Source organism: Pinus tabuliformis, chromosome 1_2 (genome assembly GCF_031772625.1).
Source record: "Pinus tabuliformis cultivar Carrire ecotype Pingquan chromosome 1_2, CPIR1, whole genome shotgun sequence".
NCBI classification, from domain to species: Eukaryota; Viridiplantae; Streptophyta; class Pinopsida; order Pinales; family Pinaceae; genus Pinus; species Pinus tabuliformis.
This window is the reverse complement of record NC_142298.1, coordinates 1,145,662,729-1,145,674,193: the sequence shown is the minus strand read 5'-3', so window position 1 is coordinate 1,145,674,193 and position 11,465 is coordinate 1,145,662,729. Positions and strand designations below refer to the sequence as shown.

The 11,465-nt window shown below is 34.7% G+C and overlaps 1 long non-coding RNA gene across 2 annotated transcripts; it reads right to left on the bottom strand.

The window, feature by feature from the left end:
• Positions 1 to 4,927: 4,927 nt before the first annotated feature.
• Positions 4,928 to 11,076, bottom strand: LOC149210266 (uncharacterized). Of its 2 annotated transcripts, XR_016252283.1 has the most exons (4): positions 7,358 to 7,945; positions 6,918 to 7,122; positions 5,485 to 5,714; positions 4,928 to 5,284 (listed from the first exon to the last, which is right to left on the bottom strand). It is a non-coding gene; the product is annotated as an uncharacterized LOC149210266 (long non-coding RNA). The 2 variants fall into 2 exon arrangements; XR_016252284.1 differs by lacking the exons at positions 6,918 to 7,122; positions 7,358 to 7,945 and adding an exon at positions 10,836 to 11,076.
• Positions 11,077 to 11,465: the final 389 nt, after the last annotated feature.

The following is an 11,465-nucleotide window of genomic DNA, read 5'->3' as shown; positions in this document are numbered from 1 at the left end:
ATCTTTGTGCAAAGTTCCTCCAACTATTCTCAAACTACGCGGAGGTCAGTGGCGCACTAAGCTGCTTCTTGCTGGATCTGTTGCATTCGTTGTTTCGAGACCTTTGTGTTGTGAGTGCTTCTCTGCATCAATGTGTGCATCCCCTGCATTTGTGCGAGCTTGCCTTCAATATCTACGGTGATGTTGAAGGCCTCGTCGATCTAAGGCTGAACACGCACCTTTAGGACTACTTCCTTGTGTCATGCCGCATCCACCTGCTCTTTAAGCGCTTTAGTCTGCTTCATCCACGCGAGCCTCTGAGTGAGGGCCACCATCTACGCAGTTCCTTTGACACTGTCATACTACTATTGGAGTTCTCATGCCTCTATCTCCAAGCGCTGGATGTTGAGGTCCTCATGCAGATTTGTGAGGACCTCAAATGATTCTTGCAACATGTCGGTGCAGTCTGGCACTGCACTGCCCATTTCCTCCAATCCCGCTGTGATAGTGCTAATGCGTTGTTCTCTGACTTCTGGGGGAGTGGATGGTTGTGCCTTTAACAACAGATTGGCGATCTGAAGGTTCAGATCTAGCTAAAAATTTGCCATTTATTCCCTCGCCTTGCGGACCCCTGCTACTAACCTATGGATTCGCACCTCTGCTGTTATGTCTGCTGGGATGGCCAGCTTTGGGACGCTTTGGCAAGCGTCATCTATCACCTGTATAGTTCTTGATTCTGCGACACCAATTCATCACACTTCAATCTCAGTTGTTCCATATAGATTTTCTTCTCACTGAGGACTTACAGTGCACTTTCGAAAGCATAGTAACCTGTATTATACCTTTCTTTTTAGTGAGTCACAGTTCCCTTTGCACATATATCTTTTTAAAAATTCCGAAATGTTTCTCGACAGATAAAAATATTTTATCTTTAATTAAAAAAAAATTCTTGTTTACATAGGAAAATGTGAAACACTAATGAATTAAGCACCATTTTGCAGACGACCATAGAATACAGGCCCAAATCCTCCTCTGCCAATTTGCCTTCCAAATCCACTAGTTATTTCCTTGACCTCATCATAACTCAATTTTCTTCATTGAGGTGATGACAACTCATGGCCCTTTGTGGCTTCGTTCAAAGGATTTCTCTCAGCAAGAACAATAGAAGAATGTTGTTACAAATATAAAAATCACTAACAAAATATGTAGGCCAATAGAGAATGATAAAAAAATACACAAATCATATATACATACGAACAACCCTAGCCCTCACCTGTTTCAATCTACTACTAAGTATTGTTGCAACAATAATTGACAAAAGAATTAATATTATCCTTCCAGTGACTGACAAACTGATTACAACACTTTTACTGATACCAGGTTTTGATTTAGTGCACTGATTTGTGTCACCTTCACAAAGAAGTGTCTTTGTGGATTGCTCGAAAGCTTATCAAACATAAAACACAATCAAAATACTGAATCTCAAATTTAGAGATCCCTATGATAAAACTATACTAATTTTCAATAAAATGATCCATGTTGGAGAAGAGAATTAACCTGATCAATAAGTTTTTGTTGTTTCGCACTGTACCAGTTAGATTATTGTTCTCCAAGTTCCTAGATTGCATCTCTGAATATAAGCCGTGCGTATGTGAGTACAAAGGTAGCCTTACTAGATAAATATAACATCTATCAAAGAGAAATTATACTCACAGTTCTCTCAAGTTCGTCAAATTAGCCAGAAATTCTTGTATTTGTCCAGTTAAATTGTTTTCAGACAAGTTGCTGCACAAATATAATTTTCAAAGAGCATAGTGATTAGAGTGCATTGTTGATTTATATATTGAAATTTGATTCTAACACCAAGCTAGAATTTCCAATTACATTATAACAAGGACTATGAGATGGGTAATACTGGAAGGTATACTTGTAATTCCTTTGCTCGAGAGATTCTTGAGATCGAAATCAATCAAATGAAATGCAGAACCGATTTCTGAGATCTAAATAAACTAACTAAATATATAACTTGTAAAATTTTAGAAATTGGACCAATGGACAACCCATAAAAGCTGGGTTTGATTTACTACTCACAAGCTTTTTATTCTGGGGGATACATCGTTGTTATAACCTAACCAATCCCACAAAAAATTAACGGGTAAGCATGGATCGCCATTAGAAGGATATGTGAAATTAATATCCAACTGAATATCTCTTAAAGCTTGCCCTGTAAAATTGAACAACAAGATAATTCCAATAGATCCCTCCATAAGACTTTTGGGTTTTGATATTAGTTTGAATTGATAACCATGGATCATGAACCCATTGCATATTTGTCTACAATATGTATTTTTTTGTCAATTGTTTACATATGGAAACCATCTTCAGCTGCTAAAAGACAAAAGTTCCTCATACCATATAAGTGGAAAATACCAAAAACATTCCTCAAATAGATGTAGAACCATAATTTCTCCATACTTCCTATCGATGTTTCATAACGCATCCCCATGCCTACCGAATGTTGGATACTTAAAGTTCTTGCCTCTTAATCCCGCAAACTTCAGTGATCACCTATTCATTGAAACAAAAAAGCATACAGATATATTATTCATTGTTTGAGAGTGAACAAACTTGACAAGTATGCAGATTTATCATTCTTCAGTTATTACCTATTCGTTGAGAAAAAATATACAATCCATAGATCTATTATTTTTGGAATTAAAAAATTTGAAAGATTCTTTCAAAGGACCGACAAAGGTTGAAGCACTTACACATGAGGATCACTCCAAGAAATCGCCATTCAATGTTATTGGTCGTCTGCTACCAAAGACCACTATAGATTGATCTTTGATCCTAAATATTTCTTCTAAAATCTCTACTGTGACTGTACATGTTTATATTATTTTCTATATCCCCTTCGACCATCCGCTTGTTTTGTGGATGTATAAACCCCATCAAATCACCAAATCCTGGATACTTATTGCCATAGATCTATCTTCTCCTATGCAAAAAATGTTGTTGTTTAAGGTGAAGTTCATAACAACAAACCCATCAAATTATGAATAATTTAAAAGACCAGCAACAAGAAAAAAAAATGTAAGATATATTTTGTTGTAGATAGGACACATCCAAACCAATGAAAATCGTCACTCCATAGATCGTTTCAATTTTTTGAAAAAAACAAACAAGGAACAATCCCACGATCCAATAGCTGGTCAAAATTTCATGCATTGAAGCAAATGAACTTATGAGAGAATGTGCAATCAAATAAATATTTAGAGTGCCAAACATTTATTTTCACTTTATATATTATGTCCTCTATGTTAAGATACCAGAAATGCCAGTAAAACTTCAAATCTAGAGTTAAGAGCAGTGAAAAAAATAGGTTTTCAAGACCAGACCATCCCATATACCATAGCAACGTTTTGTTTTCAAGACCAAACCATCCCATATACCATTGTAGTAGGATCTTAACATTATTTGTGTGCTGAGATATCTCTTTCCATCAACACCAAAATACCAAAATCGACCCCCTGATGGAAAGTATTGGCAAGCTAATCCATAATCACCAACATAGCATGTAACCACCTACAATTATTATCATCATAAAACAGTCATGAAACAAGACTATGAAGCAAAGAATATGAGATTACCATGAGGGCATTCACCACGAACATCACTAATCTGTTAAGAAAGACCAGTATGCTAAACCCTCCCAAAGACTACTATGCTAAAATATTAAGCCAATAAGATTCTTTGTTAGTTATCCTTGAAAGCATAATGGTCACTAATGTGCATAAAAAGGAAAATAATTAGCAGTTTTAATAATGAATCTCAATCCCTTTACTGCCCATTTTTACAATTTAAATCCAATGAGAACAAGAGAATATAGCACAACAACACCAGTCGATAATTCACCTAGGAACCTGTCACAAGGACATAAGCACTAACATAGCATGGGAGAAACTGTTGTAACATAAATATGATAATGGGATCTGTAGATTTCACCTCATAATCAAGTCTTCTGCTACTGCATACAAGCAGTTCATCTCCAACATGTATTTCAAGTTTGTCAAGTGGTAGTGCATATACTCATAAACAGGCCCACAACCTTCTAACCTGCTAGCATGTGCATTTTTTTAACAATAGCATGTGTCAGAATTCTCAAAAACGAGTTACATTTGGGGAAAATTGTTTATATGGTGTTTATTTAGGGATTATAATTTTATGAAGTGTCATTAATCTGTGTATTATCTAGCCTCTGCCATGCGTGGATTTGGGGGCACTGTCAGTACTGCCTCAGGTAAGTATGTCTCCTCTCCCAACCCTGAATGCTCAAAGATTTCCCTCCGAAAATCCAAGCTTGATTCAGAGAACGTATTAGTCAAACTTAAGAAACCCATAAAAACTTCTCTAGTGCATTTTCTCTCACCATTCAGCTCATAGCATGCAAAATCTACAAGGTAAACTGGCCTCGACCTAGTCATAAACTACAATGTTATCACAAAGACAAAAAATGTGGAACACACAATTACAGTCACTCGATTATAACGGAGATGGTGCCGTAAATCAAACAGATCTTATAAGTTACGAAAAATCTACGCTCTCACATGTAAACAGATCCTACGCTCTTAGTTGACCAGGATACTCATATTCGCACACTGAATGAGAAGAAACGATCCCAATCAGCGTATTTATGTATCACAATTCTCAGAAACCAGTTACATTTGGGGGAAATTGTATATATGGTGTTTATATAGGGATTATAATTTTATGAATTCTTCAGAAGTATATTGTTTTACAAATTATGTCTATAAATTTTAGGATTTAGGAATTGGTCATTTCGGATCAATATTACAAGTGAATATCAATTTCAAAACAAAGCATTCATCTAAAAATATGCAGACTAACACATATAACAAATTACAAAATTGTGTAGCAATCACCGAATTTGTAATAAAACAAAACCTCCCAAGAGTTCTACCAGGTAAAGCTACTTGACATAAGTCTTGTAGTAAGAAATAAACAAGTAAATAATGATAACCCTAGTTTGAATTGATAACCATGGATCATGAACCCATTGCATATTTTTTGTCAATTGTTTACATATGGAAACCATCTTCAGCTGCTAAAAGACAAAAGTTCCTCATACCATGGAAGTGGAAAATACCAAAAACATTCCTCAAATAGATGCAGAACCCTAATCTCTCCATACTTCCTACCGATGTTTCATAACGCATCCCCATGCCTACCGAATGTTGGATACTTAAAGTACTTGCCTCTAAATCCCGCAAACTTCAGTGATTACCTATTCATTGAAACAAAAAAGCATACAGATATATTATTCATTGTTTGAGAGTGAACAAACTTGACAAGTATGCAGATTTATCATTCTTCAGCTATTACCTATTTGTTGAGAAAAAATATACAATCCATATATCTATTATTTTTGGAATTAAAAAATTTGAAAGATTCTTTCAAAGGACTGACAAAGGTTGAATCACTTACATACGAGGATCACTCCAAGAAATCACCGTTCAATGTTATTGGTCATCTGCTGCCAAAGACCACTGTAGATTGATCTTTGATCCTAAATATTTCTTCTAAAATCTCTACTGTGACTGTACATGTTTATATTATTTTCTATATCCCCTTCGACCATCCGCTTGTTTTGTGGATGTATAAACCCCATCAAATCACCAAATCCTGGATACTTATTGCCATAGATCTATCTTCTCCTATGCAAAAAATGTTGTTGTTTAAGGTGAAGTTCATAACAACAAACCCATCAAATTATGAATAATTTAAAAGACCAGCACCAAGAAAAACAATGTAAGATATATTATGTTGTAGATAGGACACATCCAAACCAATGAAAATCATCAATCCATAGATCGTTTCAATTTTTTGAAAAAAACAAACAAGGAACAATCCCACGATCCAATTGCTGGTCAAAATTTCAGGCATTGAAGTAAATGAAGTTGTGAGAGAATGTGCAATCAAATAAATATTTAGAGTGCCAAACATTTATTTTCACTTTATATATTATGTCCTCTATGTTAAGATACCAGAAATGCCAGTAAAACTTCAAATCCAGAGTTAAGAGCAGTAAAAAAAATAGGTTTTCAAGACCAGACCATCCCATATACCATAGCAACGTTTTGTTTTGAAGACTTAGCCCAATCTAGAGGGCTTAAACTATGCAATTTGTTTCATATTCGAATGTACTTAGGGATGAGACAACAATTTCAAATATCCAAGTCAAAAATTAGAAAGTTGGATATTAATCTAGATTTGAGTGGATAAATGAGTATTCACGAGAAGTCAGTTAACAAAGTGAAGATTTCCAAGCAGAATGTCAGCAGCTAAAACATTATTTCCATATAATATAAAATTTCAAAAAAACACCCAAAAAAATTGATAAACACCGATCACTAATATAAAATGACACAAAAAAAAAACTTAACAAACACATATCACGAATATAAAATACCATGCCATGTATAAGTAATTTCAAGATTCCATCCTTACCATCCTCTTTCCAGATACGAGGTTTTGATTGGTGAATAACTGAGGCCTTCCCCTATGGCATTAAGGCTAGGCATTAAACTATACCCAACCCAGGATTGTAGGCAAAATAGGATTTCAACATTTATTTGTATGTTGATGATTCTTTTGTGCTAATTTTAGTAGCCATAACAGTAGCAGTATTCCTGTATTTTGTTCTCTCACTGTGGGTTTCAACTCCCCTTATTTTATTTCAACCAACTTTGGTTGCTTTAACATGTAAAATAAAAGCATAGTAGGGTATGAAGGCCATAAATCCTGCTTATGAGAGGCAATAAGGGTCATCTAGTCATGGTAATAAGATATGCAAGGAGGATATACCAATCATTTAAATGTTAAAATACCCAAATTTTTAAATCAGTGGAAGGTAATACCTCAAACTCTACCAAGTACCTCCATTGAAGAGACATCTAATTTCAAATGGTGAAACTCCACTCTGGACAGCTAAAAACAGTCCCAAAAGATCCCGATCAACATAGAGACAGACCACCTATTCTAACCTCAAGGTTGCGATCTCAAGGCCAGCTGAAATTCAAATAGCATTGATTCCAGTTGGCTGTGAATCCAACCCAATTCATCCTCTTACAAAGGCCCATTATAGGAGTGGTTAAAAACAAGGTGTAAATCTTACAGCAAACCTATTTTGAAGTCACAGTTGAAATTAATCTAGATTTGAGTGGATAAATGAGTATTCACGAGAAGTCAGTTAACAAAGTGAAGATTTCCAGGCAGAATGTCAGCAGCTAAAACATTATTTCCATATAATATAAAATTTCAAAAAAAACACCCAAAAAAATCAAGGTGTAAATCTTACAGCAAAGGAATTATAAATGTCTACAGTCCTTGGACATAATAAGCCCCATCATTTATGAATGAGCCTATAACATAACATGTATTTAGCATAAGGAGAAATGCACAAGCCAGTTGATATAATTATGCCATTTCAGGTAACAAGTTGTAATTGTGCATATCAATAACCATGAGCTTTGAAGATTCAGATAAAGAAATGTATCTCATAAAAGCCTCATGCAAAGAATGTTAATGATTGAGAACACGGCAAGCTTGGTGTCATTTATAACAAACAAGATTATGGGCACTTGAAATAAAACAAAAACGGAGGTTGGTATAACAAGGTTACTTGGTGTGCTAGTTAGCAGAGTAGGGTAAAGTCTAAAAAAGCGATAGATGAGCAAATCCTAAACTCCAAAATGACAACAACCATGGCTTGTCCTTGCAAAATAGAGCAATGAAATAAATGGAAAAAAAAGTTGGTTGTCTAACCAAGCCTCCATGAAGATTGGAGATTCATAAAAGCCTCATGCAAAGAATGTTAATGATTGAGAATACGGCAAGCTTGGTGTCATTTATAACAAACAAAATTACGGGTTTGTAGCTCTTCTAAGAAAAACAACCTCAAACTCTGCCAAGTACCTCCATTGAAGAGAGTTTGACATGTAATTTCAAATGGTCAAACTCCACTCCTGACAGCTAAAAACAGTCCCAAATGATCCCGATCAACATAGAGACAGACCACCTATTGTAACCTCAAGGTTGTGATGTCAAGGCCAGCGGAAATTCAAATTGCAGATAAAAAATAATGCAAGTGATAAAAGGTTCCAATTCCAGGATAACAATTTATAGGTTGTTAAAAATAGATTAAGACAGGGTTACAACTCTTGTCAAGTATCTGAAACAAGAGATCATAACAAAACACCCACCTCATTCATGACCAGACATTGAACATATAAAGGCTATATGACAAGAATCCCTGCAAGATATCCATATAAAAGGCTAATACTAGCTATGCTCGCTCTTGACCGAGCCTCCATGAAGATTGAAGATTCAGATAAAGCAAAGGAATATGCAGTACATTGGAGAACTCAGAAGGAAAAAACAATTTGACTTACAGAAAAGTTTTCGACATTCATGGATATAGATGCTATACTTTTGAAAGGCGTAAAGGCTCAGCGTGCAGAATCTTTGTCTTAAAAAACAATTTGACTTATTTCAACACTGTTATAATGAGGTTTTATGAAAACATCGAGCCTCAATTTGATGAATAGAGGTTTTGTAAAATTACATAAGAAATATTATTTTCCAAAATTAGACCAAAGATGAGCTAGTAGATATAGATGGCATAGTTATTTTTAGTAATTAAAGATGTAATTAAATATCATGAGTCAAACTTAGCCCAATCTAGAGCGCTTAACTATGCAATTTGTTTCATATTCGAATGTACTTAGGGATGAGACAACAATTTCAAATATCAAAGTCAAAAATCAGAAAGTTGGAAATTAATCTAGATTTGAGCACGAGCAGTAAGTTAACAAATTGAAGATTTCCAGGCAGAATGTCAGCAGCTAAAACATTATTTCCATATAATATAAAATTTCAAAAAAACACCCAAAAAAATTGATAAACACCAATCACTAATATAAAATGACACAAAAAAAATTAATAAACACATGTCACTAATATAAAATACCATGCCATGTATAAGTAATTTCAAGATTCCATCCTTACCATCCTCTTTCCAGATACGAGGTTTTGATTGGTGAATAACTGAGGCCTTCCCCTATGGCATTAAGGCTAAGGGTTAAACTATACCCAACCCAGGATTGTAGGCAAAATAGGATTTCAACATTTATTTGTATGTTGATGATTCTTTTATGCTAATTTTAGTAGCCATAACAGTAGTGGCATTAAGGCTAAGGGTTAAACTATACCCAACCCAGGATTGTAGGCAAAATAGGATTTCAACATTTATTTGTATGTTGATGATTCTTTTATGCTAATTTTAGTAGCCATAACAGTAGCAGTGTTCTTGTATTTTGTTCTCTCACTGTGGGTTTCAACTCCTCTTAATTTTATTTCAACCAACTTTGGTTGCTTTAACATGTAAAATAAAAACATAGTAGGGTATGAAGGCCATAAATCCTACTTATGAGAGGCAAGAAGGGTCATCTGGTCATGGCAATAAGATATGCAAGGAGGATATACGAATAATTTAAATGTTAAAATACCCAAATTTTTAAATCAGTGGAAGGTAATACCTGAAACTCTGCCAAGTACCTCCATTGAAGAGACATGTAATTTCAAATGGTGAAACTCTACTCCGGACAACTAAAAATAGTCCCAAATGATCCCGAACAGCATAGAGACAGACCACCTATTCTAACCTCAAGGTTGCGATCTGAAGGCCCGCTGAAATTCAAATAGCATTGATTCCATTTGGCTATGAATCCAACCCAATTCATCCTCTTACAAATGCCCATGACAAGAGTGGTTAAAAACAAGGTGTAAATCTTACAGCAAACCTATTTTGAAGTCATAGTTGAGGGAATCCCACAAGATTGAATATAATGAGGTTTTATGCAAACATCGAGCCTCAATTTGATGAATAGAGGTTTTGTAAAATTGCATAAGAAATATTATTTTCCAAAATTAGACCAAAGATGAGCTGGTAGATACAGATGGCATAGTTATTTTTAGTAATTAAAGATGTAATTAAATATCATCAGTCAAACTTAGCGCAATTTAGAGGGCTTAAACTATGCAATTTGTTTCATATTCGAATGTACTTACGGATGAGACAACAATTTCAAATATCCAAGTCAAAAATCAGAAAATTGGAAATTAATCTAGATTTGAGTGGATAAATGAGTATTCACGAGCAGTTAGTTAACAAAGTGAAGATTTCTAGGCAGAATGTCACCAGCTAAAAAATTATTTCCATATAATATAAAATTTCAAAAGAACACCCAAAAAAAATTGATAAACACCGATCACTAATATAAAATGACACAAAAAAACTTAATAAACACGCATCACTAATATAAAATACCATGCCATGTATAATTAATTTCAAGATTCCATCCTTACCATCTTCTTTCCAGATACGAGGTTTTGATTGGTGAATAACTAATGCCTTCCCCTATGGCATTAATGCTACGCGTTAAACTATACCCATCCCAGGATTGTAGGCAAAATAGGATTTCAACATTTATTTGTATGTTGATGATTCTTTTATGCTAATTTTAGTAGCCATAACAGTAGCCGTGTTCCTGTATTTTGTTCTCTCACTGTGGGTTTCAACTCCCCTTATTTTATTTCAACCAATTTTGGTTGCTTTAACATGTAAAATAAAAACATAGTACGGTATGAAGGCCATAAATCCTGCTTATTAGAGGCAAGAAGGGTCATCTGGTCATGGAAATAAGATATGCAAGTAGGATATACCAATCGTTTAAATGTTAAAATACCCAAATTTTTAAATCAGTGGAAGGTAATACCTCAAACTCTGCCAAGTACCTCCATTGAAGAGACATCTAATTTCAAATGGTGAAACTCCACTCTGGACAGCTAAAAACAGTCCCAAACGATCTCGATCAACATAGAGACAGACCACCTATTCTAACCTCAAGGTTGCAATCTCAAGGCCAGCTGAAATTCAAATAGCATTGATTCTAGTTGGCTGTGAATCCAGCCAAATTCATCCTGTTACAAAGGCTCATGATAGGAGTGGTTAAAAACGAGGTGTAAATCTTACAACAAACCTATTTTGAAGTCACAGTTGAAACTAATCTAGATTTGAGTGGATAAATGAGTATTCATGAGCAGTCAGTTAACAAAGTGAAGATTTCCAGGCAGAATGTCAGAAGCTAAAACATTATTTCCATATAATATAAAATTTCTAAAAAACACCCAAAAAAAACAAGGTGTAAATCTTACAGCAAAGGAAGTATATATGTCTACAGTCCTTGGACATAATAAGCCCTATCATTTATGAATGAGCCTATAACAGAACATGTATTTAGCATAAGGAGAAATGCACAAGCCAGTTGATATAATTATGCCATTTCATGTAACGAGTTGTCATTGTGCATATCAATAACCATGAGCTTTGAGATTCAGATAAAGAA